The following is a 27,842-nucleotide window of genomic DNA, read 5'->3' as shown; positions in this document are numbered from 1 at the left end:
TCAAGGGCTCTTGCAGTTCCCTCTCTCACAATCTTCTGGTCCTTCAAGGGTCAGCTGCTCCCCCTTAACTCGCTGGCTAGAGGTGGGCCCGCAGCCCCTCCCTTAAGCTCTGGAGTACAGCCAAGGTGTAGCTGAATATTTAAGCAAGCCTGAACCAAGGAGGATGACAGAGGATCCACTAGATGATGTGGCTTACGAATTACCAGCAAAATTAGCAATTGCTCATCGGTGTCTTGGGAAAAAGAAACCAGAAAGAACAGCGATGCTGCCTCTGGTGTGAGACTTACCCTGCTACTCAGATGAGACCCTTCTCAACCCCTTTATTACACTTCATTACAAGCTGAACATGATAAAGGATACAAAGGGAAACAGCCTCATTCAGTACACTGGCAAGATGGTTGAAAATTAACGAGCGTAATTTGTCTTAATTATTTTTTATCACAATAAGTAATTAAAAAACTTAAAATTTCAAATGTTTTCTATTTTTTTTTTTTACACAGTTCACACACGTCTTCATTTTGGGAAGAGGAAAACTGCTACTTGCCAGAGGAATCTTGTCTTGAGCACAATTTTGCAACCAGAAAACAACTGAACCAGACAGCACATAGAACTCTTTTAAAACGTAGCCCCGAATAACGAATAATACAGTGAGGAGAAGCTTCCCAACTGTGATAACTTTTCTTGTTTTGTCTCACTGATATTTTCTTGAGGGTTTTGGGTCAGAGTAAACTCCTGAGGACTGCTCTGACATTCCCTTTGAAACTAATTACATTAAACAGCAGGTGTCCACTTCAAATCTGAGCAGGAGAATGCAAGACGATCAGGGAGTTCAGTGCACTTGGGGTTAATGCTCTCATTTTGAGGAGGTTCTTTATGCTTAGATAGCCCCAGCTCCACTAAGTAGCTGCTCTTAGAATATACTCCGAAACGTTTACGTGCTTAAAAATTAATTGCCTAATAATATTTTCAGGGAAAAACTGACCTTTCAAGTTAAGACTTTCAATAGATCGCTGATGATCTACTTCAATGATGATCACACACGTGTAAGGGGGGAATGGGTTGCAGGGAGAAGGGTGATGAATTTATGTGTTTGAACTCTCTACCACTAACCCTAGTTTTGATAGAATAGGCATTTCTTCACTAATTAATGCAAATAGGGATTACTCTGGGAAACAACAGCGATGCTGATGCTATACCAAAACAATGGATCTCAATGATTTTTCAGTGGCCTTCTGTTATTAACCTGATGAATGGCTACACAATTAATATGAATATTTAACAAACCCCAAAGTACACCTTTTCAAATGTATCGACTTCACTCTAAATAAAAATAGGAGCAATACAATCATAGTTTTAAAATAACTGCTCATTTCTTAGCTGCTTGTATTTGAAGAATCTTGATGAAGTCTGAATAGGTAGTCATGTTAATACTATTAAGCTAAAATCCTGGTCTTGGCCTGACTGAAGGTCTGCCTTGATCAGTAACTCAAATGGATCTGACTTTGAGATGAACAGAATCTAAAGAAAATGGTTTATAATATATATATACACATATTATATATATATTATAAATATATATATACTATATATATACACATACAAGAACATACACATATGTTCTTGTTTAATATTTATAAATATTTATATGTATAATGGCAGAGCCAAACATTCAAAAATGTTTAAAAATCACAGGTTCTAATTGCCTTGAGGCAGGCAAAGAACAAAAGAGAAGTCAGACTATATAAAATACCCTTCAGTTATGCAAAAGTCAGCAGTATATGCAAATTTTAAATATATTCCATTTAAGAGAGAAAAAAGAAGGAAATGGAAGTGAAAGAATAATCGAAATACATCCTAAATTACTGTACTTATGAACACCAATGTCAGGAAAGTTCACTGAGCTCCTTATTAGGAATAGATACGAGTTTCATTTACTTCTGTCTTTGAGACTAATTTAATTGTTCTTTTAAGTACTGAGAGGAAAATGTTATTTATTGAAAACAGAACCTTCCTTTAATCTGATTTCCTCAGTGTCTAAATGAAACTGATAAATGAGTTTTGGGAGTAAATATATATAATTTTACTTGGGGAAGCAGATCAATAACTAGTGATACCTTGGATTATTATCATCACTACTACTACTACTACTACTACTACTACTACTACTACTACTACTACTACTATTGAAATAGCTTTTAAAAAAGAGTTAACATTTTTTCAAATTGAAATATCCAATGCTTAGGCAAACATAAAATGTGTTATCCATTGTAGATAACATAAGAAAAATTTCTGTGGATGAAGTTGACCTTTGTTATTTTAACTTTGAAATCTAATGCCAGCTTTTCTTATACTAAAATGCTTTGCTGAAAGCTAAGTAACTTCTCTGAACCACTCATATAACCAAGTTGATCTCCTTTTAACATTTGTGCATTACCATATGCATTTCTTTCAAACACACATATTAACGTTGTACTTGTTTAGATATCTGAGTGGCCAAACCAAATTCCTCAAAGGCAAGGATGGTGTGTCAATAATTTGTTCTGTGCCAGGCAGCTCCCATAGTATATGCTCAATAAATATCTACTGAACATAGGCATCTTTTTCTCATTTGTCAACGGTATACTACATATTCTGATAACTACAAAATTTCATACCATGAGAAATGCTTTTGTTACCAGTTATTATTTTAGATGACTCATCCATCTTTTTTTTCCCAGTAGCAAAAATAATTAAGTTGCCTAGAATTCTAAATTTTTATAAAAAATTTTAATTTGCTGCAAATATTTTACATGCTAAATGGAATATGATCAAATATGTGCTAAAAGAACTGCTCAAAACGAAGGGGACTGCAGTCTTGCCCACCTGAAGAAACAGCAGTGGAATGTGACACAGCAGCTCCTTCACTTCAATTCTACAAGTAGAAAGCATCGGACATCCCTGAAACACAGCAGGTGCTCAACGAACGTGAGTTCCCTTCCCTGACCCCAGCGCTCACTACTGTTGGGATGTCAGGGACGAAATTTCTCTTATCTATCAGCCATTCTTCCCTGGGCAATAAATGTATGACCCAAAGGAAATGACTAAGGCACAAACAGAATGAGTTATATTACTTTCCTCCTGCCTTTCTTTTCCCCACTTCCTACCTTCCATCTCATTCTCTTGACTGTCTGGGATGGCAGGTTCTAAAAGTCACATTTTGAGATACAGCTATCACCTTTCAGAATGGTGTACATTTGAAGGACAAGTCACCTTCCAAACTTAAAACAGACGGGTGAGTAACAATTTAAAGATTAATGAATAAGAAAAGGGAGGCACCACCAATTGTTAACATGAATTCGATTTTTCACGTTTATAGTAAAAGTTGCTCAAACTGTGCAGGCAAAACAGTAGCTTCTGTGAGTGTGAAAGAAATTTGAGGGGAGTGATAAATATGCTCTAAAACTGATGGTGTTGATAGTCACGCAACTCTATATAAAGTTACTAAAAAATGACTGAATTGTATACTTCTAACGTGTATATTTTATGGTACGCACCTTATGCCTCAGTAAAGCCATTTTAAAAAGTACTTCTTTTCATCTTTGCACTCTCCTGTAGCTGTCAGTTGATTTGGCTACGTAAATACTATAAGATGTTGACCGAGGTTTTCCTGGGTCAATAAAAAGTCTGTTAAATATGCTTGATACTGAGTGTCAGATGTTGCCAAGAGAATGGAGAGGAATATTTTTTTTCTTAGTGAAAGAATAACTAAACATGCTACTTTCTGTATACATAATTCTATGTCAGGTAGAAATAGTACTTATCTACTAACAGCATATTAAATAAGCCGAAATTACTTGTTTTACCTGAATCAGGATAAGTCCAAAATGTGGAATTTTAAGTAGATTTTAATAACTTAACCTCTAACTACCCAAATGAGCCAATCAACCCTAACCTTAACAATCTGCTGACGCTTTCACAGCCAGCATGCCGGCACGCGAGTGGAGGCCAGTAGCCTGCTTGCAAAGTGTTCTAATAACTCTCCCATAACGTCATCACACCTGCAGTTGCTGATTAACCTTTGGCCTCATGGACACAGCTCTTGTGTGGCACAAGCCTCGAGCATCGCCAATATCGCCGGCCCTGCCCTGACTCCCGATTCCCAAACTTGTCCTGCTCACCCACCCACAGAGAGAAGGAAAGGGCTTCTTTTTTTTTTTTTCAACTTTCTTTTGAGTTTGACAAACCTAATGCCAGCTAGTCTTCTCTCCCTACCTTGGAAATGAGAGCTTGTATTTCATAGGAAAAGCACTGAGGAGGTATATTTTCTGTATCATGCTAGCCAGTGGAAGGGACAAGAAATAAAACGTCGTGATGGTCCATAAGGACACAACCACTGACTCAACACACCAGCATTTCAAGCATGCCCCTTTCACCTTAAACCCTGCCTGCTTTCCAAGCCTGTCTCTTTTGTGAAAGGTCTGAGAAATTAGTTGGATTTTCTGGTACTAGAAAAAGAGCAGAGAAAGAAATGTGAAGGGCAACTGCTTTTCATTATAGAAGCAAATAAATTAAATTCACATTCACTTCCCAAAACTTTTATTGCCCGGGCTGGGGTACTAGGGAGGGTAGAGACAGAGCTAACATTCACTCAGGACATATTCGGGACCAGGCAAAGTGAACTTGCCCCTCTGCCCCACAAAGAAGGAAAATAGCCCATAATAAAATGTTTCCATTATAAAGGATAACATTTATGAGAATGCTTTTAGAACAATCATTTGTAATAACAGTTTATTTGTGAGATAGAACCTAGTGAGTTCTGCTACTGTGAGCAAGCAACTTTATTATAACATTTTTAAAGTATTTTACTTATTTTTAAAATCATAAACTGCAAATCATTAAGTTATTTGGTTAAGCTTGGCTAATATGTGCATAACTGAATAACAAATATATGTTCTATAATGTAAATATATTTACTATTTGTTCATATTGCTTTTGACAAGTGGTTTTCAGTGTTTAATGAGTCTGGAAGCGAAAGAAAGCCACAACTGGTAAGTTCGCGTATCCTTAGTTTTTGAGATGTAAAGTCATTGTTGGACAAAGCTTCAAGGAAAATATTTATAATTCAACATCTGTAACTACCTATTATGGAAAGACATTTCAAAACCAAATGTGATTGCTGACAAAGGCTATGGGTAGACTTGTGTAAATGGAGATGGCACGACTGGTGGGCTGTCAGCACAACTTATGTATATATTTATGATTAAGGGCAGACGGCTCCGCAGTGGACATTACATGATATCTGAAGATTACCTAATTTTACCCCAAAGGCAGGAGGAAAGATTTTATTTAGTTTTCTTGAAATCAAACATGCTTAAAAATTAGTATTCTGTGATTATTTCTCTATTTTTTATTCACTGGAGACATCTGCATAAGTGATGACCACAAATGGTCTTTCTTAAAGCACCACAGCACACAGTCTGATTACATTAATTTGAATTCCATTTAAGTAGATATTCACGGTTTCCAAATAACATTTTTTTTTTTCCTTGGGATTTCAAGGAGGGTTAGTCAGTTCTCGGCTTCCATTCTGGTCCCCAAATCTACACCCCTTTTCATAATGCAGTGGGCATGCAGGGTTGCAGGCTGCTCCTTAACTATGGAAGCAAATCAATAGCAGCTGAATGCCATCTGCTTCGGGCCGCAGAACAGAACCAAAGTGTAAGCCATGCATCTTCCCTTATTGAAAGGTTATTTTATGCAAGTAAACAATTCATCGTCTTCTTGCACGCTTGATGCTCATTTACCACTTTGATCAATAAAATATGCAAAACAACAAAAAAATTGAATCCTAAGAGTAGTTCTGATGCCAGCGTGATAGTTAATCAATACCCGGCCTCTGCTCGCTAGGGCAAGCGGTGGGGGTACTCCGACTGTAACCTCTGAAATCCAGAGTGGGAGACATGGCTCTTTCAGGGAAGACTGTTTTTAGAAGGGAGCTCCATTACATTTACCCTCTAGATTCAATGGGAGAACACATTCCCATGGAATTAAATCAAAACACTAACATCAACAGGCTTGAATGTCACTGACTCAAGCCAGTCCTTTTCAAAGCTCAAGAAAAAGTAATTTTGGTTTATAAGCCTTTTAGAATCTCAAAGACAAATATTGGATGAGATCACTTGTGTGGACCTTTGGACAGCAACCCTTTCGGCTCTTTCTAAGCTCCGTCTTATTAAGTCTTGGTTTTCAATGTATTCATGTTTCAGGTGAACTCAGTTTTTCTTCTAAAAACAAACTGCTGTGGGAATTTCTTTTGCACAGTGTTTCTTTTAGTCATACCACCAGCTGCCTTATTATATTAAACCTCCTGACAATTGATTCAGGCAGAATACTTTTCTCCCAACAAAGAAAAGTATATCATTTCACAGATGCTACCGTATAAAAGTCCTCAGTTCAAGACTGTTTCCTATCAAAATACAACGCACGAAAAAAACCTGGATTTTTTTCCATGTTAACTAGGTCTCCTTGGCTGAATTGTGAAGTTTAGCATAGCATAGGAATAATAAAAAATAAGTTAGACATCTTTCCAGCAAGTCTAAAAAAGCAGTTTAATAGAAAGAAAATCATTGCCTGTGAAATAAGAATTGCCCTTTAGAAAGCTTTTCTTTTAGCTTGTTTTCAGATTTTCTGTAGACTATAAAAATGAGAAGTGTTACCTATTAATCAACTACTGTTTAGTTTTTCAGATAATTATCATAACACAGTTTAAAAACCTAACTTTTTTATTCCTTACCCTGATCTAATGAATTAAGCACACTTACATATACCTCTCTGATCATTAGATATAAACTGTGCTATCCAATTTTGTCTTATTTTTTCACATGTACACATAAATGTATTATTAAAAGATCTAAATGATATATGGGGAAAATGTGTAGTGCTATTTAATATTTAGAAAGAAAATAAATAAATATAAATCTTAATGGGATATCTTTAGTATGAGTAACAACATACTAAAGTAACAACATTTCTATCCCTACATGTATGTATTAATTTCACATCAAAGACTATTATTACAAATACTTTTCTTTACAAAGTACTTAGCTGAGACTAAAATTTCTCTAAAGTTCTCCATTATAAAACAAACTAAATTATACAGCATCGATTGTGGGAAGTAATTTCCTTATGATATTCCTAGCTTCATACACTAGAACTCTCTATTTCCAGCTTTTTCTAAAAAAATTATCATTTTAAAACTGCCTCTAACTCATCTACTCAGATTTTTTTTAAAAAATGCTACATACATATAACAATTTAAATCTTTAAGTCAAATTAGTGTGATGAAATTAATAACAACACCATGACCATAGAAGAGCAGTAGCTGAGTCAATGACCCAACCAGCAGCAAGGGTATAATTTAAAGGCAGAAATTTCCAGTGCATGCACCGTTAGCCACAGTGAACCTGTTACTGCTCTAAAGGGAATTGTTTGCCTCTTATTAGATTTTCTACAGCACAGCCATAAGTGATAAATGTACTGCTGTACTCACTGTCAAGTTAATCAATGCTGCCAAAGTTTTGTTGACCTAACAGTAATCCATAAAGTAAGCAGCATTTTCTCCAGCCCTATGACATCTCAGTCCACAGAAGGGCTACGGATCCAAAAGCAGCTTCTCATCAGAAGGACTTGGGGTGGGGGTGGGGGTGGGGGTGGATTGGAGCGAGAGGGTTGATAGGATAGACGACTGGGTGATTTTAAAAATTAGCAGATATTATAAGTCCCTTGTCCTAATAAAAAAGCATTTAAGATCACAACCACACATACAGACACACACACAGACACACACACATGCAAAATCCCTAAAATTGATGTTTAAAACTGTAATCAAATGAATAACTCTTCTGATGAAAGGTTCCTTCTACAACCCCTCTCTCTCACCTAAAAACAAAACAAATAAACTAATAATAAAACACGCAAACCTTCAAGAATCTCAAAGCAAAACAGCCATTTCTAGTGCATGGTCTATGCCTGTCTACAGTTCAATGCACTGATCAAACCCAGCACAGGGCACCTGCAATAAGAATGGTGATGTGGACAAGAAAGAAAGCCCCAAATCCTGCTTCACTGTAAGGCAAAGCACGTGAAAGACACGACCATTAGAAATAAAAGAAAGGAAACAACAGGAGAGGGAAAGTTGCCCTGCAAACAAACCACTGCCATGCTTTCACAAGCAATTACAGACATATGAAATATGAATTGCGATTGATTTTTCTTCCTGGGGTCACTATACTCTGTGTTTTACGCACTCTAGGCATTTATTTGGGCAGCAAACTGACAAGTTTTGTAGAATGAGCAGTGTAATCTTTGCTCAGTCACGGGCACTTCATTGTGGCCTCTCATCCTTGACACTTGTCCCTCCCAAAAACTTACTGGCAAGGGCTTCCTTGATAAAGACGTGAACAATGCAATTACCGGCTTAAAAAGCTGGCAGAAGCTGACCAGGGAATGCTTCGCAACCTTTTGTGTGCCAGTGAAAAATAAATAGCATCCACCTGGAAGAGTGACTGTCTTCCTTATACTTCTATAGTAAATTTTCTTATTTGGCTACTGATCATATAGCAAGATTACTAAACTCGTGTGAGTTGTCTTGCCAAAAATAATAACAATAGAAAGTTGTGGTCGTGGGAACAAATAATACAGACTTCTTATACTTAAATGAGGCTTTAAAAAACTTCAACCATAAAAAGATCTTCTATTTCTGTTTTCTCTAACTCTGACTGATTAAAAGATTTTCCTGAATTTTGGTCTTCACAGAGCTCTAAATTGTGAATGTTACTGATCATAAGCAAAGTATTACTTTAAAAATGTTTGTTTCTAGACAACTTATTTCTTTCTGTATCAGTTTACAGGTCTTAGACCTCTCTCCGTATTAGTATATAGAGAGTTACAGCATTCTTTTGAATTGCTATGGAGTATTTTGTATAGCTTTCCACTGTATGGATATTCCAATATATTTTTAACCAATTCCCCCTTAATTGGGCAATTTTTATGATTATATTGCAATGAAATAAATGCCTTACATACAGCATAGCTCAATTATGCAAAGATAATTGTAGGATAAACTCAGAGAGGGAACTGCCAAATTGCTTTTCATAAAGGTCGCTACAATGGGCAATCTCCTTAAAGGTATATGGGATGTTTATTCCTTACCAATGATGAGTACGAATGTTTTGTTTTAATCTTTGCAAATCTATAAGTAAACATGTTATCTCACTTTAATTTATGATTCTCTAATAATGAAATATCTTTTTCTCGTTTGCTGACCATTTATAATTATTTTTTTTAATGAATGAATTCTACAAATTTTCCTATTGTATTATCTTCTTCCTAGTGATTTATAAAAGCTTTTTACATATCATGGGAATTAGCCCTTTCTCATACATATTGAACATATTTTTTTCAGTCTATTTGTCTTATGATTTGAATTTGTGGTGACTTTTTTGCTGTATAGATTTTAAAAATTTTCGAGCTAAACTTGAAATGTTGCACATATAGAATAATACAGAAATACCACTATCAACTCTGAGACTATGTCACCATGAAATACTGCATGATGAAAGTATTACTCACAGTCAGGTCTGAGATTATGTCCCAAACTATCAAAAAGAAATAAAAATATAACAAAAGAAAGTGTTAGGATAATATCAAAAATTAAAACTGAATTATCTATCTGGCAGTTTTGGGACAGCAGTCAGGGTGGGTTGAGCTACAGTCAGGGGTGGCATGCAGGACTGGCAACCTGGTGTAGAGAAGATCAGTACTCTGAGAGCTATAGCAGAAGGTAAAATGTGATAGGATAATGGTGAACTAAGGTGCATTAGAGTTGAGAATATCGCATCAGGTGTGGAGAATCAAGAAAGAGTGAGTATTGGAAATGAGCCTTGAGGGATGCTTTAATGAACAGGGATGAGAAAGGGAATATACCAGATACAAGGTATGATAAACACAGGGTCCAAGACAAGGGGATGGGCAGGAAGCTAGTATGGCTGGCATATAAGATACATGTAGAATAAGGCTGGAATTCTGAACACCTGGCCTAGGAGTATCACAATTTGATAGTTGACAGGAGCCATGAAATAGCATTTTGGTAGGTGAGTATGATCAGAGATGAAGTTGAAAAGAAATATCCACATCAGGGTGAACCAGAGCAGCCAGAGCTAATGAGGAAACTACCATGATGGTGTTGGAGAAAAGGAACAAAGCACTAAACAAAGATAATGGCAGAGGGGATGACAAACAGGAAAGTACTCCTTTGACTAATCACGAAAAGCTTCCAGGGCACAAACATGGGGCTATTTTGAGTGAAGAGAGTGATTTTATAAAGGAACCTAAGAACGACCCAGAATGACCCAGATTGACCCAGATTTTTCTAAAATACTACAAGAGAGGTTCTGTGGGAAAAGTCTCCAACAGGGGTTGACAAGGCAAAGATGACTAGTATTGGAAATAAAGAGCATGCTGGGTACGACAGTGCTGAATTCAGTTGCATATATGGAATACAAAGATGGTCTTAGAAGGGCATGAGATATTCAGAGTTAGTCTCCTACCATGAATGATTTAAAATAACAGAGAGAGATGATCAGAGTTCCGAGATCATATCCTTTGCTCAGATGTCACTGCCCTGCACTCCTGTCCAAGTGAATGAGGGAGAAAAAGAGAAGATTTACTTTAATATCTACTACATAAAAGGTATTACATGAAAAGACAAGAGGCAATGACAAGTCATCTCAAATAACGATGAGGGTTGGGGAACAGAGAAAATGGGATAAAAGCTACAATTCCCACCAAGGAAGTAAACATCTTCTGTGGAAAAAGAAAAAAATTAAAAAAACAAAAACAAAAAACCCAATACCCATTCTGTAAATGGGAACAAGAAAAAGTAGAGAAGGCAAAACCATGGAATGTTTAAAAAGTATTATACCTTAACTGCATCCACAACTAGAATTCCCTCTGGATTCAGAAATGTATGGTGAGGTTCTTCATCTGGCCTGAAAATAAGCCACCACTTATAGCCCACACGTAAGATGGGAGTTTATCAAATTCTGATTTTGGAAAGGCCTTTTAAAATAAAACTTTTTGGAAATAGAGTACTTTGTTTAATTGATTACAAATGAGTACTCACTTAAACCACATTGGCACGAACGGGAGATTCCACTGAAGAGGGAGCAATGTCTTAGAGCAATGTCTCCCAAAAAAGGCCGAGCCCTCACCCCAGTATGTACATATTTATTTAATTATACATGATATAAAGGTACTACTGAATTAATTATATACTATATAAAAGACAAAAATTTAGTGTACAATGAAAAAATATTTAAAACAAATTTTATTTTATTGTCTTTATCGATATAAAGAACATTTCTGTTCTTATTAAAAATTACAGATAATGATATTTTAATCTGAGTAATGTGATTAAATATACTCTTTGATTGGAACAGTGACTGTTTTTCATTGTGTTTAAGAGTAACAGAAAATTTTGTTTATTTCATAAATATTTGGTTTTAATGACTGTTGAAAAAGGTATCTCACAAAAACAGCTGCACTTACTAAATCTTAACACTAATTTTTCCAATTTTGCTCTCCAATAACACAAAGACTTTTTAATGAGATTTGGCCAAGAAATTCTCTTTTCTTTCTTAATGTCACACAGTTGTTCTTATAGAACTGGAAAATGTTGCATTTAGAAAAATTTGGGTCTAAGACTCATTGAAATTCTTGTAAAAGATTTTTTGAACAGGCTAGAAAATTCTGTTTCTAGGTTTTAAGGAAGGTAGAGAGAATTTTAAGTCACGCATATTAATTTTGGCAACAGAATCCCATCATGATAGAAACTGCTTTCAACACCCATTTTCAAATTGTCCTCTCTCAGACTTGTGTTCTTTCAAAAGCCACTTACTTGATGTTCAATGTATTCAAAAATACATTGAAAAATACAATGTATTTTTTCATTGTACACTAAATTTTTGTCTTTTATATAGTACATAATTAATTCAGTAGTACCTTTATATCACTAAGTCGGAAGGGCCTACTTAGTTAGGATTACAAAGGACTTGAAGGAGTCAACGGCAGTAACACCACCATGCTGCCATCTTCCTGCTGTTCACTAAATGCTGGACTAGCATTTTCTAGTTTTGCCTTCAATCTGTGGATTCTGTACAGCAGCGGTCCCCTTTTTGGCACCAGGGACTGGTGCTCCTATGAGAATGTAATGCCTGATGACCTGAGGTGGAGCTGAGGTGGTGATGCTAGCGCTGGGGAGCGGCTACAGATCCAGATGAAGCTTTGCTCGTTCGCCCACCTCCTGCTGTGCAGCCCAGCTCCTAATAGGCCACGGACCGGTACCGGTCTGCGGCCTGAGGATTGGGGACCCCTGCTCTGCAGGACTCCTGTTAAGCCATGGGTGCCTTCTTCTGTGAGGTTTAGTTGAGAGCAGATAATATAGCCCATGAGGTCACCTAATTGGCACCGCAAACTGCAATAGGCTATAGTGAACAAACAAGTGAGGGCGCCAAAGGCACGCCCCCTGGTTGTGGACCTCAGGCTGTCCTATGTTTGGACTCATGAAAGGGCTGGTGCCAGTCTGAACAGCAATACCAATAAAGCTCAATTCACTTCTTCATCAGATAAAAAACAAATATAATTGAAAATGTCATGACTTCTTCCTGTACCCCGTGGGTCACTGTGCACATGCCACCTTGGAGACTTTCTAGTGAGAGGGCAGCATGCATGCCTCAGGGAAAAGATTCCTACACTGGCACTCTTCAAATCCTCTCCTTTGATGGGCAGGTTCTTTAAAAAGTTCAAACTGATTTGCACGCTGGTTGCTACTATTTCTTTTACTGAGGAAAACGGAGGTACTTTACAGATAGGCTTACGCATGTCACCCTGCACAAAATGGTCCACAATTAGGGCAGACTGACTTCAAATACTAGATGATGCTGCTGAGCTAGGATGGTGCTGAGGACTGTGAAACAATAAATGTAAAGCGCTGTGCATAGTAGAGTACCTGGCCCAAAATAGGCCCTTAAAAGATGTTTATTTTATGAATTAAAGAATAAAGGAGTCAATGGATAAAAGATTGCAGTAGAACTTCCTAGTGACAAACTTCATTGTTTTGAAAATTTCTGCCTTGTATGGCTTTCAATAGTATTTTAAATTAGTCATTGTTTTAGCTCAATTAGTGAGATGGTTCCTGAAAGAATATTTTCTAATTGAATTTTCATGACTAAATAATTAAGATTAGGCAATAATCCCTGTGGCTCCTTAGAGTCCTAGGGACATTCTGAGATTTGGGAAAAATAAGGACAAAATATGTATGTCCAATATGTCTCGGATCTGAGGACAGAATGATAGCTATTCTGTATGCCTATTCTATTTCAGGAAATGGATGATGATCTGTGTATAAGATCTCGTGCCATCCTCATTAACAACTCTACAGAAAAGGTGACTAGTGCTCAGAGGTTAATTAATTTCCATAGTTTAGACAGCAGAGAGTGGAGGTTCAGGTCTCCAAATTCACACTCGCCTGATGCCAGGCCATATACCTCTATTCCGGCCCTCTGCTATTGCCTGTCTACCCCAATTTGCCAGCAGCCTCTAGGTCCAGGGGTCAACTGTAGCTCGAGGGCCAAATTTGGCCTGCTGCTAGTTTTGTAAATAAAGTTTTATTGGAACACCTCTACTTTGTTTACTGATCATCTATAGCAGCTTTCCCACCACGATGGCAGAGTTGAGTGGTGTAACAGAGACATATGGCCCACTTAACTTAAAATATTTATACCGGGTCTTGTACAGAAAAATTTTGCTGACTCTTGCCTATTATAGACATGCTTGTGTTTACAACTCCATCCCTTCCAGTCAGAGGGACAATGCACATTTCTCTTTAAGTCCATTTACTTTCTCCTATCCAAATTCAAGAGTCAATTTTGGTTTAGAATTTATCAAAAGTCCTTCTCATATAACTTGAGATTTAGAAAAGCAGATAGTTTTTGGTCCTAAAACTCATAAGCAATATGGTAACATTTAATCGATTTTCTTTTTGAATGGCCAGAAGGTGCAAATGACATAGTTACCATGCCAAAAATTGTCAAAAATCGTTAATAAGGTTGGTTCGCTTCACCTATTTTAAGAAATCCGGAACTAATTGCTCTCAATTAATCTGCTCCACTCTCTGATCGCTTATTTATCAGATTGAGAAAGATTTAATAGTGCTTGCTTGAAACCAGTTCTTTAATTGGAAACACCACAGCATTTAGCTCACTTTGTACTCCAGCAATTAAGAACGATTTGGAAAAGTGTTGTTGATTTTTTTTTTTTACACTATTGTCTCCTTGATTAGATTTCCGAAGATCCAGACAAAACAAATGACAATACCAGCTAGCACTATTGGTACAAATAAAAGCCCAACAGCCAGATTAGTTACTATGAGAAATGTGAGCCATCCTCATCCATTTCGTCAGTGTCTTACATTTATTTCCCTGTATCCTTGTCTCCTGTGTAGGTAAGTGGCAATACCTCTTATAAAAGGCATCATTTTGTACCCACCTTTACACAATTATCTTTTCTCCAAATAAGTCAAATCAACAGAAGAAATTATTTTTCTTGATTAAGCACCCACATTTCTCTTGAGAGAGAACAAAACAAACAATTAATCTTTCCTTATTTGTTCTCAGAAGTCCCTGCCTCCTTAAACGCAGGCTATCCAGGTACCTGTGGCAGCCAGTCGGCAGCAATTAGGCCTGAGCAGAAAATGAATGGACTGCAGGCTGAGGGCCTAATCTGCTGAGAGGCTGTGTGAAAGGGCAAGGTTATACTAGGAAAATTCCCTTGTTGTCGGAACACTGTTCAAAATTACTACCTGACTTCAGCATAATTAACCAGGCTTGGGGATTTATATGAACTAAGTAATTGGAAAGAATTAGCAAGAGATATGTACATTAATCTTTACCAGTTACACAGTGTTTAATGAAATTAAGGGTCTGGTGCTCATTCTTGCCTTGCTTAGTTTGCACACTTGCTAATTCACCTGTGGAACGAGGAGAATCTGCCATAGGAAAATTAAAACAAAAAATTCGAGGGAGAAAACTAGAAACCACACGAAAACTCAACAGCAGGCTCTCAGTTAAATAAACTATAATACATCCTTAGGATAGAACATTACAGAGCCTTATTAAAATTGTTTTAGAAAAGAATCTATCTATTAGAGATGTATACTGAAATATCTATAGATGAAAATAAAATATCTGGGAGTCTTCGAAATAATATGGGAGTAAGTGTGGGAATATATGTGAAATAAGATTGCTCCTGAATTGATAATTGTTGAAGCTAGATGACGTGTATCTGGGATTTTATTATTCTATTTTTCATATGTTGAAAATTTCCATAATAAAAAAGTTAAGACATTTAAAAAATCTTTGTCTTAGAGGACTATTTAATACATGGTAAATGTTTGTGATATGTTTTTAAATGAAAAGAGGAGTTTGTAAAGTATTATAGATGATGTAACAAATGTTTTAAAATATGTGATTAAAGATACGTATAGGAAAAAGATAAAGGAAATACACCATAATTTTAATATGTCTAAGTAAGAGTTTCTCAGCCTCACCACTATTAACATTTTGGGCCAAATTACTGTTTGTTGAGGGCTGTTCTGTGCATTGCAGGATGTTTAGCAGCACCCCAATCTCTGTCCACTGGATGCTAATACCATCCCCATCCTCAACCATGACAACCAAAATGTCTCTGTGCGTTTCCAAATGTCCTCTGCGAGGTATAATGGCCCAGCTTCAGAAGCAGTGGTTTACGTGGAAGAATTACAGAAAATTATTTTTTATTCTTTGTAGTTTTCAAAGTTGTTGAATAGAACCTATGTATAAATCAGAACAATGACAAAAATACGATTATACTAAAATATACATTAACCTGCAAGGAGAGAAATCTTGTCTGTGAAGAAGTAGATTATTTATATCAGAAAAGATTATAGAATATAGATGTAGTGATCTTCCTTTGATTAAAGTAGAGTCATCAACTAAAAGTGAACCTGACTATAAAAGCCAGTTCTTTTAAAACCCACAAGTCCATCACACACAAATCTGATAAAATACAAATCAAAAGTATCTCAAGAATAATGTCAGGCATTCAAAAATCTTCTCTGAATGGAAAGCTGTGCCGTTAAAGAGAGACTCAAGCCCACTATGCCCACCTTAAAGGAACTGATATTCATGGAAATATAATGCTAGCTCAAGGTGTTAAGTTTTTATCAGATAAAACCGTCTACTTTTTAAGGTAAGTCTGAATATGAAGAAAAAGTAGTATGTGTTCTTTCTCTCAATATACATGAAATGGCATCACTAACTACCTGTTTCTAGAAGGGGCTTTGAGCTGCCTTTCCAGAAATGAGAGCAGGTCTGTGTATTCTCACCATATAGCTCACAGTCCTCTTTCTAAAAAAGGCATGCAGCCAGGACCCCTGCCAACAAGCACAATCAGTCTTTAGAGGATTTAACTCAAAATATTAATTTTATTAACGTGGAGCTCTAGGTCATTGAATCTCAGTTAGTGACTTCTGAGAGTATTTTTTAAAATCAGTGCAGATGACACTCAGGTGGTTAACATTTGATAAAACATAGGCTTAAGACTCCCAAAGTTTAAAATTTTAATCCTGATCAAAGCTTTGGGGTCATTGTACACTAGAATGTATATTTCTATTCCCTTTCTTTCTTTCGCATAGATTCCTCTCCATGAAATGATAAACATTCTTGAGATTCCTAAAGCTTTTCCAATTTCCATTACTGATTTCACCTCCACTGACCTATATTACCTGTAAAAGCTTATTATCCATAGCTCTGATGGTCAGGCTTCCACTGGGCTCATCCACCCAAAGTGAACAAAAATGCAACATCTGAATTTTTTAAAATACAGGTTTATTTCCTTGAAAGGAAAGTGTACTGTTTTCTTTAAAAAAAAAAAAAAAAAAGTATATGAGTGTGTGTATGTATGTGTATATATATATCACTGATTTCAGAAGGTTAAAAAAATTGTTCTGCTCTAAAATATATTTTAAATGAAGTATATGCCAGCTTGAGATTAGCAGGAAGCCCACAAATCACTGAGAAAAATAAACTGCATCTGACATTAAGCAGCAAAATTCTTTATAATTAAAATGCAAACCTTTAAAATATATAATGAGAAGAACTATCATACATTGTCCTTGCTGATTACTTGTAGCATTCATAAAGTGTTTTTAACTTAGCACAGAAAAGTCTTCTGGAACTACCATAAAATGTAGGAATCTATAGGTCACTGCCTACAAAGACTAAATTTAGAAAACAGACTTTTAAAGTGTTTTTTTCTTCACATCTTGCCAATTATTTCACCAATTATGATGACAAACTTGTCTGCCAAATTCTGGATAAATGGTTAGGGTTTTCCTGTATGGAAAACCAACCACTGAAACAAGGTTATAGGATATCTATCCAGGCACAACAGAAACATGTATGCACAACAGAATCCGAAAACACTTGCTAGCAATGATGGATTTAAGTTATTAACAGATCAAAAAGAGATGGATGGTGGTTTGCTTTTCTTAATCTACATCATCATCTAGATCTATTTAAAGATATGTGGTGCACTAACAAACTTGGTTAAGGTTTCGATAAAATCAGTAAAAAAAAGTCTGACCCCGTTACATTGAGTCTGTATCGATCAATAAAATCGCTTGTACAAGGAAAGTACTGTTAAGTACTGACAATCCCAGCCATTAATATTATTTAACACACTGTTCACAATCTTTAACGAGAACAAAGAACAGTTTGTCTCATGTTATAAGCAGACCTTCATAGATACTGTTACTTCCATAGGCTTCCACAGTGCTTTTTTGAAGTCAAACTGTACATCCCTCTTTCACCAATGTACTCCCCGTTCCCGCCCCACCCCACCTCAAAAAATTAGGTCTTGTTCTTTACTTCAGTTGCAGTTGAAAGGCGGTGTTTTGTAAGAAGTGAAGCTGCCAGTATGTCACTTCTTAATCTGTGAAATTAAACTCAAAATTCTAAGGACCTGAGCTATAAGGGATAAGGTGGCCACTGGGAAAGCATGAGGCTTCTCTGCCACACTTCAAGTTTACTCAGCTTCATTAAGGCCTTTACCTTGTCAGGAATAGATTAAAAGAGAAATTTTCAATTACTTCTCAGCCAGAATGGGAAGCCTAGAAACAGATATATGTGTCTGACTTAAAAACCATGAAAATGGAAAGTGGAGGGGGGAAAAAGATAAAAATACTCTACCTAAGAAATTTTTTACCTTTATAAATACTTATGATTATATGAGTGACATGAATAATGAGAAAACTTTTTTAAGAAGTAAAACTAATTATAATTTTAAGATTTTAAATAGAAACCTGTTCTAAACTTAACCTTTGCAGTTCTGACTACTCATAATCTCAGCAGTGTATGATATGCAGTCGTTTGCAATTTTGCTGAGATAAGCAAGAGGGAGCCCCTTCTCTGGTAAGTGAACCTTGAAAACGTAGAACGTCTGAATCTCCGTTCAGTTTAATTTAGTCTGTTATTCTCAGCTCTATTACGCCTACCCTACGATTCTCATGGAGTGATTAAAAACAAAAGACAAAACTTTGGGGGTCTGCACAGGACTTGGAGAAAGGGCCCCCTTAAAGATTATTAATTGCTAGTACTCTTTAAAGAAATAAAGACGAAAATACATCTTAAAAAAACGGCTCTTGGATTAAAATAGATATTTTAGGTAATGTGGAAGTAAAATGTCAACTTTCTAAGTGGTTTCCAGTCATTAAAAACAAGTCCACGAATATACTCTAGTGTGGAAGTAAGAAAATGTGGTTCACAAAATGGTTTAAGGGCACGTTCCAACTAGTACTGAAATTGCCTAATAAATCAGAGAATTCTTCCAAAAAAACAGCATGGTGGTACCAGGCATACCTGCCTGACACGTAACGACCACGTGATTCTGGAGGTAACTTGGAGGTTTAAGAATTTTCATGTAACAACAGGGGATGAGGCAGCAGAGCAACTGTTTACAAAATAAAGCACGATTCTAGCATTTTAAAAGCAGTTTCCGTTGCATAATGGGGAAGGGGACCAAGTTGCTGCAGAATCTTTAGGAAAATAAAGAGGCTAGAAGAAGAAAAAGAATACAGATGCGAAAATATGACCAGTGGAAACAGGAAGGCAGGCTACTTTAGATGACCATGTCTTGTTAAGCACAGGAGCCTGGGGGTGGTGGCTGAAAGGGTCAAAGACAGATGCAGAGACTCTGTTATTCTGTGAACATCATGACATTAAGCCTGTGTTGTAGTAGTAGTAGTAGTAGTAGTAGTAATAATAATAATAATAATAAACATGTTTAGGTTATGATGCAACCTCTTTGGTGACTATCTTGCATGTCTGCAAGTACAACGGACTGCGTTTTATCAAGGTGTATGCTCCAGTTTGGCCCCTAAATGAACAGGATATGAAATCCATTTTAATTTGGGAAGCAAATATTGTCAATAATATCTTATCGTGAGTAAACTAATTAAAGTTGTTTCCTAAACCTCATCATGTCTGAAGAATGTATTACAGGAAAGTATGCACGTCACAGTCCACCAAAGTCTCCAGTGTAGATGCTGGTAATATCTGACTAACCGTGAAGAGTGATTTAGTCTTTGAACACTCACTAGGGCTCACATTTTCTTGGAAAGGAATCTTGAGAATCCTAAAAATGCTGTGTGTGTGTGTATGAAAAAATTTTAATGCATCGCTTGAGGTGTTAAGAAAGTATGGAATCTATAGCAGCCTTAAACTGAATATAAACAGAAATCCTGATAGATAAGCAAGTACCAAAGCTGGCTCTGTCCCATGGACAAGTCGTGTACCCTAAAGGGCGAGCTCCTGAAGGATACATCCTCAGGAGAAAGAAGATGAGAAATAAACCCCTTCACAGGTTTGTAACCTTAATGAATGCTTTTTGTGGGATCCAAAAACTCTTCAAGTTAAGAAGTCCCAGTTGATAGTGTTCCCAGGTGACTGGCAAAAAGCAAATACAAATTCTCTCTGTGTAAATTCAGTTCAATCTTGGGCATAAAAAAAAAAAATCTCAAAGATAAAGGTACAAAGAAATTGATTAGCCAGCCAAAATACAAGACAATAACAAAATATAAATAAACACACACACACACACACACCCACTATGAAGAAAGAAAGAGTCAAGAGCAAGCATCTGCAGAAACAACAGATAGTCAATTTAGACCTATGATGACTGGTAATTGTAATTAGCAGACTCAGAATAAAAATAGAATAGAAAATGAGGAAAAGGCAACATTCAAAGATATGATACCTGAGCATTTTCCAGACGTACTGAAAGGCGTCTACATTCAGATTCAGGGAGCACATTCGCACACACACAAAAAATACTCAAAAATATAAATTAAAAAAATACATCAAGATACAGAAAAGCTATAGAAATAAAGTTCTACAGCAAAATAAAAGAACACCACAGATAAAAGATAATAAAAGAATCCGGAGAAAAATGACAGATTACTTTCAAAAGGAACAAAATTAAGCATTTCTAGCTATTTGTAGGAATTGATATATTATGACTTTTATTTTTGTTTCATGTCTTCCAAAAACAAAGAAAAAAAATCTGTATCTTTTAAAAACAGAGTCAAATTCTTTTTATCTTATGATTACCACATGGATCCACTAGATTCTTATTTTAATATACATTATGGAATCATTGTGATCTTATTTTTCCTCTACCTTGTAACATTTTGCTACTTCTTGATCCTAACTATCATTTCATCATTACTCATCAATTATTCCCAACTATGCTATGAAAACAGTAAAATAAGAAAATTGAAGAATTATGGCATCGTCTAGAAGGATAATGAAATGATAATCATTACATCACTCTTCAGTTTTCTTATTGTGTTGCCCAAAGTACTCATCATTTTTAAAAGAAGTCTGGAACCATCATCTTTAAACTTTTTTCTAAAGTTTTCATTGAACAGAGTTAAATATTCGGGAATTTTCATTTTCTACCCAAAATGGTAAAGAAAAAAAATTACAGAGGAAAGTGTTTCACAATGATTTTAAGTCTCAGACAATGACTGCAGAAACAGAGAACACCCTAGACCATCACTGTCCAACAGAAATATAATGTAAACCACATATGTACTTTGTAATAGTTTTCAATGTACATTTAACATTTAAGATTTTTAGTAGCCATAATTTAAAAAGTAAAAAGAAATGAAAATAATTTTAATAATATAATTTGTTTAACCCAATATACACAAAATATTATCTTACATGTAATTCTTATAAAAATTATTGAGATATTTTACATTCTTTTTGTACTAAGGTTTTGAAATCTGTATACATTTTACATTTATATAACATCTTGATTCAGACTAGCCATTTCAAATGTTCCTTAGCCACACGTGACTAGTGGCTTTAATAATGTACAACTAAACTGGTTGCATAAGTAAATTCTCAGATCGTGAGGCTTCAGATAAGATTGCAAATAAATTTTCTCAAACTCAGGAATCAATGAGGAAAATGAGAAAAGAAACATGGTATGCTCTTGGAACTGCTCATTCAACAGCAAGAACTTTCCATACATTTTGCATCAAGCACATGGACCATTTCATTTTGCTAAAAAAACATAAAACAGTACTCTTTCACTTTTTATAATGTTTGTGCACCAAGAATTATTTGACAAATGCTTTATTTTACTTAACAAAAGTAAATGCAAAGGTGAGTGGAAGGAAACAGATAATGTAGAAATTAAAATATTCACTTAGTCATTCTAGTTGGTTTTTGTAACTCTAAAAATGAAAATATTTTGCAATTATGCAGCAAAGATATTAGCCACTGTCTCTTCAACAAAACTATTAATCATCAGGTCTTCCAAAGTATTGGATTTTAACAATGCATGTCCAAGAAAAAGAACCACACACAAGTAATGATAAGTTAGACCCTATTAGAGATGTATTTAAAATTTGGAATCAGTACTTATACGATGGTTTACGTTCCAGGGTCATGCATAGCTGATGATGTTCAGTTAGGTACATTGTTCAAAGAATGTTGCCCATTTAAAAACCAGGAAAATATGGACTAAAATTTTGAGTTGGCTATATTGAAATTCTGATCAAAATTCTAATGAAGTTGTCTCTCATGCTCTTATTTGAACTTCTGAAAATTATTCATAAAAAATCTTAAAATTACAAAAAACTAAAAATGGTCCACTGGCTTCAATGGTTAATGGTGATTACCACTGTTGTTGTTGTTGTTGTTTTCAGAAACTGAGAGTTAATATGTTTAAAGAGATAAAATAGAGGTTTGAAAATAGGACCAAAAATATAAGAACTATTAAAAAACAAGTAGGCAGATTAGGGGAGAAAAAAGCAAATAAAAACAAAAAGGCATAATATTAGAATTTATAAGTCAATGGATGGACTCCCGCTTTCAATAACATGGACTAGATGTACTTTTCCCCATTCCTCCTGCTAAGTACAACTAAAATACCTGAAGCAAACACAAGAAGATTATGAAAGGTCGAGGGAAAAAAGGAGACCCAAGGATGACACAGCGGTGACTTTTATCTTTCCTGGATTTTCATTTTGCCTCATGTATCTGGACTTGGAGCAGAAAACCAGGAAATGCCAAAGATGTAGACAAATAAAGTCCCAATGAAAGCCTGTTTCCGCTAGGAAAAGGACCATGAAAAAAACAGCCTAAGAACATGGAAGACAGAAGACTCTTAGACACTGAGCACTGTATTCCTGACAAATACCACAAAAAAACTGTGGCCACCCCCACTCCTGCCAGCAAAGGTCTGGCAGGAAGCCTAGACCTGGAGTAAAAACTCTCATGAGGCTGCAATGAGGCCCCCAATGCCAGGGTTGTGTGTCAGAGAAGGCCAAGTAAGGAGCCAGGACTTTCATCCCCACCAGCTAGCAATGTGCCCCCTTCCAAAGAGTCAGTGGAGACCACATGGGGAGCTGGAACTCCCATCAATTCAGCAGTAATGAGGAGCACCTCTCCCACGCTGTGTCCAATGAAGGCCAAATGGGGAATCCGCTCTTTGACCTTCACAGGGCGGAAACGAGGTAGAGTCCCCTGCATCCCCACTTTCTCCAGACTGAGTAGTGTCAGAGAAAGCCAGCCGAAACAGAATGTTAAAATGAGATCCAGAGTTACGGAAGATCATGCAAAAATGTCCAGGTTGCAACCAGAATCACTCACCGTATCAAAAACCAAGATCTCAAACTGAATGAAAGACAATCAATAGGTGTCAACAGAATTTATATTAGCTTAGATTATCCTCAATCATGACTTCTGTGAGTTGTCTAGCTCCCAATACTCAATGTAGATTTAATTACTGCTCACTCCTTATAAAAAAGGTGAAAACATAAACAACTGTTGTTCTCAAGTAAGTGACATAAGATAGGGGTACCTTCCTCAGAAAGAGAAATTTCACATTATTGTAACAAATGGAACAAATGATGTATGCAAAATTTCCACACAAAAAAATCTTAGTCTAAAAATGATGCCAGCTTGTAATTAAATGTTGCTACTGAAGAATGGGCACTGCCCATTAAATAAGCCTCAACTAAACACATGAAGCCATGACTAAACCTCAACCTTGCCCACCACTGCTTTTTTCTTTCTGGAAAATTATGGATCTTCATCACCAATGTACTGAAATTTTGCCATTAAGTTATGTCTAGGCATTAGAGAGTTTTTGTCATTCTTTGTGCTCTGCTCTTGGATCACCTTTTCTATCTAAAGGCTCAGATCCTCCAGCCTGGGGACATTTTCAACTATTTTTCCTTTGATTATTCCCTTTCCTACTTTTGTATCACCCCCACCCCTAGACTTATTTCTTTCTGAGACTCTAGAAAGAAGTAAGACATTAGACCTAGAATGGTCCTCTATGTCTGTCTTTTGCTGGAGAGTTTTTGTGTCTGTACTTTATTGGAACAGTGTCCCAACTAGAGAGAACAGCTACTGAATGTTTTCAATTGGATAACACAACTAATTCTAGAAACTCATGTGTGTTCTGATTGTTCCTTTTACAAGTATCCTAGTGCCATCTTTTGGATGCAATAAATATCTTTGTGAAATTCTCTTGATTTATTAAATCGATTTTGACATATTTTGTGCTCTTAATTATCTCTTTCCTCAAGAGTCAGTGTTTTAGTTCATGTTGCTCTTTTTGTTCATGCTGCTTGTTTTCTTCAAATGCCTGGTGATCCTTGGTTATCAGATCTCACTGAAGAAAGCAGCCTGGGAGGCTTGGGCGGGTTTCTTCTGCTAGTACGTCTGTAGCATGCCAGCCACAGGCCTCCTTCCAAGTGGAAAGACAGTGTGGGCGGGGCCTGCAGCATGGTAGGCTTTTCCTTGGGGGCTGTCAACTTGGGGGCCTTAATATACATGCTATCAGCCTTAGCTTTACTCAGTCATTCTGTTTAATATTTTGTTGTACTTTTTGTTTTGAAGAGAAAAACCTTACACAAGTTTCTTTTTTTTTTTTTTGCATCATCATAAACATAAAGTTGCCTGTTTTCTGCAAAGAGTAGTTTGGGCACCTGTCTCATGTATTCTGAAGCCATGACTAAACCTCAACCTTGCCCACCACTGCTTTTTTCTTTCTGGAAAATTATGGATCTTCATCACCAATGTACTGAAATTTTGCCATTAAGTTATGTCTAGGCATTAGAGAGTTTTTGTCATTCTTTGTGCTCTGCTCTTGGATCACCTTTTCTATCTAAAGGCTCAGATCCTCCAGCCTGGGGACATTTTCAACTATTTTTCCTTTGATTATTCCCTTTCCTACTTTTGTATCACCCCCACCCCCAGACTTATTTCTTTCTGAGACTCTAGAAAGAAGTAAGACATTAGACCTAGAATGGTCCTCTATGTCTGTCTTTTGCTGGAGAGTTTTTGTGTCTGTACTTTATTGGAACAGTGTCCCAACTAGAGAGAACAGCTACTGAATGTTTTCAATTGGATAACACAACTAATTCTAGAAACTCATGTGTGTTCTGATTGTTCCTTTTACAAGTATCCTAGTGCCATCTTTTGGATGCAATAAATATCTTTGTGAAATTCTCTTGATTTATTAAATCGATTTTGACATATTTTGTGCTCTTAATTATCTCTTTCCTCAAGAGTCAGTGTTTTAGTTCATGTTGCTCTTTTTGTTCATGCTGCTTGTTTTCTTCAAATGCCTGGTGATCCTTGGTTATCAGATCTCACTGAAGAAAGCAGCCTGGGAGGCTTGGGCGGGTTTCTTCTGCTAGTATGTCTGTAGCATGCCAGCCACAGGCCTCCTTCCAAGTGGAAAGACAGTGTGGGCGGGGCCTGCAGCATGGTAGGCTTTTCCTTGGGGGCTGTCAACTTGGGGGCCTTAATATACATGCTATCAGCCTTAGCTTTACTCAGTCATTCTGTTTAATATTTTGTTGTACTTTTTGTTTTGAAGAGAAAAACCTTACACAAGTTTCTTTTTTTTTTTTTGCATCATCATAAACATAAAGTTGCCTGTATTCTGCAAAGAGTAGTTTGGGCACCTGTCTCATGTATTCATCCTGAATGGAAACACTTGTTTTGAGTTTCACTGCTCCCCTCGGCCTCTACCTCACCTGCCAACTCTAAGTCGCAAGCTCTCCACCACAGCTGTGGGCAGGCTGCCTTCCACCTCCACCACATGCTCTCATGGCTGAGTATGGACTACTGGTTCTCACTCTCTGTTGCATCTATTTGCACACTCCGAGAACATTTCATCTTCCAGAAAGTTTTTAAAAATTTTCTTCCTTTGATGAGCCCTTCTTTTCCCTACCCATCTACTACTTAACTGTTAGAGTTTATTCCTTAAGTTTTTATACTTTTAGTGGGATCTTAAGAAAGATGGGAAGTCACCTCAACGGGGAGATAAAACTATTATATAAACCATGTTCGATGGTAAAATCAGTTCGGGAATCCCAATTAATTTATTCTTAAGATTTTTGCTTCTATGCAGATGACTTAATACGGGAAACATACACACTCATTGTTTCCATAGGATTCTAAGTATTCAAGTCATAGACTTAAAGAATCAGCAACCCATTGATCTATCAAGGGAGTTGGGGGTAGAAGAGTCAGTTAAATTGTGATATGTATGATTATAAAGTCTTTTCCTTTACTATTATCGTTATTATATCCCTAAGTAAAATTACATGTCAAGGCTGAAAATTTTCTCTTGACTTGGAAAATCTACAATGCATAATGAAAACAGCCTATATTAAGAGTTAATAAACTCCCATCTCTTTAATATACTCCAGGAAGTGAGGCAAGTTTCTTTACCCCACTGGACCTCAGTTTCTCCATCTCTCTAAAATAAAAGAGCAGTGTGGGGCACCTTAGGAAACGTGTGTGTTACACCCACCCACTGTCCAGAAGGTAGTAGCTGCTCTTTGGGTAAGAGGAAGAACTGTTTTCCCTGGCCCCCTCAAGAGCTAATCTGCCTGTTTTACGGGTAGGAAACCGAGGCCACAGAGATGATCATGAACATAACTGAAGGGCAGGATGCAAGCTGGACTAGATAATGTCTAGGTTCCCTGTGAGCTGAAGATGCTATGGCTTTGGGGTATTAATACTTTCTCAGGTTTACTGGGCCAGAAAAGGTCCCTTCTAGCCAGCTCATGCCCAGATGGGTTACCTGTGGGATGGTGCCTGCTGAGAAGAGCAGGTGACACTTACACCCTGGAGTTCAGACTCAGATTTAAGTTCCGAGGGCGAGTGGGCATCTGGAGTTACACCTGCGAGTAGAAGGAACAGTCTCTTCTAGAGACTTCAACACCAAAAGTTATTAAGAAATGACACCTAAGCCAGGATTTCCATTTCACTTGGGATTGATAAAGCATTCATACTCATCCTTGCAACTTCCACCTAGCTCCCACCACCTGCAAATAGAATTCTGTGAAAAAGGGAGAAGAGAAAGCTCCTTTGAACTCCTCAGGGACTTAACTGACAACAAATTGAATATTAAATGCACAACAGGAAACAAACCCTCTCGGTCTTTCAACCACATCTTTCAAGCTCTATTTCTGAGACTAGAAAATTCTAAGCTCAATTTGAGTGTCACTGTAAACTCCTCTCTGTGCCAGATGACTTTATCCACATATTTATATACAAAGCACAAACAACTTAAAATGTTTACACTAAGTAGTAATGGAAGTCATGTGTCAAATATAATGGGAGGAAAAGAATAAAGCTTCTTTAGAACTAAAGCTTGAAGATACACAATATCTATGGAAAATGTGCCTTCCAAATAAGAATGCATTGTTTACCTATACCATTTAATTATAGAGAGCATGCATTTTTATCCCTTGCATACAATGTCTGAAGTCTTGTTTCTTTGGGTTTCTTTTTTGGTTTGGTTTTGCTCTGCCGTGTTGCCTGAAGCTCTGGATGTCTCTTAGCTGCATTACACAGAGTCTCAAAGGACATGGCCACACACTTCCCTGTCACTTGTGGTCCCCGTTTCCTTTAATCTCCCACTCCCAGGGAGAGGCAGTGAAGGAGCCACCACCATGTCTGAAAGTAAAAGAGCAAAAGCAGTAGAGAAAGCCCTCCTCGGATGTTCTCAGGGCTACCAGCATGTAAGCTTTCCTATTTGAGCATTGTAAAGACTAGGAAAATTACAGGAGGCTGGCATGGACTCTTAGCATTTTTCCACTGGGAGAGAGTCCTTTGAATCTAATACTAAGTACAAGCCTTTAGAGACAGCTTCTCCTCAGCTTCTAA

At 36.7% G+C, this 27,842-nt stretch overlaps 1 protein-coding gene and 1 long non-coding RNA gene across 2 annotated transcripts in view; one reads left to right on the top strand and one right to left on the bottom strand.

Annotated features, from left to right (window-relative positions):
- SNX24 (sorting nexin 24) overlaps positions 1 to 27,842 on the bottom strand; it is a 70,300-nt gene that overhangs the window by 24,685 nt on the left and 17,773 nt on the right. The window lies entirely within an intron of this gene.
- The window catches only part of LOC112480618, a 23,678-nt gene continuing 9,157 nt past the window's right edge, over positions 13,322 to 27,842 (top strand). The window contains exons 1-2 of the long non-coding RNA XR_003046699.1: positions 13,322 to 14,539; positions 18,461 to 18,545. This is a non-coding gene — a long non-coding RNA (uncharacterized LOC112480618). The remainder of the gene's footprint in view (positions 14,540 to 18,460; positions 18,546 to 27,842) is intronic.

This window comes from Pteropus alecto, unplaced genomic scaffold (assembly GCF_000325575.1).
Source record: "Pteropus alecto unplaced genomic scaffold, ASM32557v1 scaffold20, whole genome shotgun sequence".
Classification (NCBI taxonomy): Eukaryota; Metazoa; Chordata; class Mammalia; order Chiroptera; family Pteropodidae; genus Pteropus; species Pteropus alecto.
The sequence above is the reverse complement of the archived record's forward strand: the minus strand, read 5'-3'. Positions and strand labels throughout refer to the sequence as shown.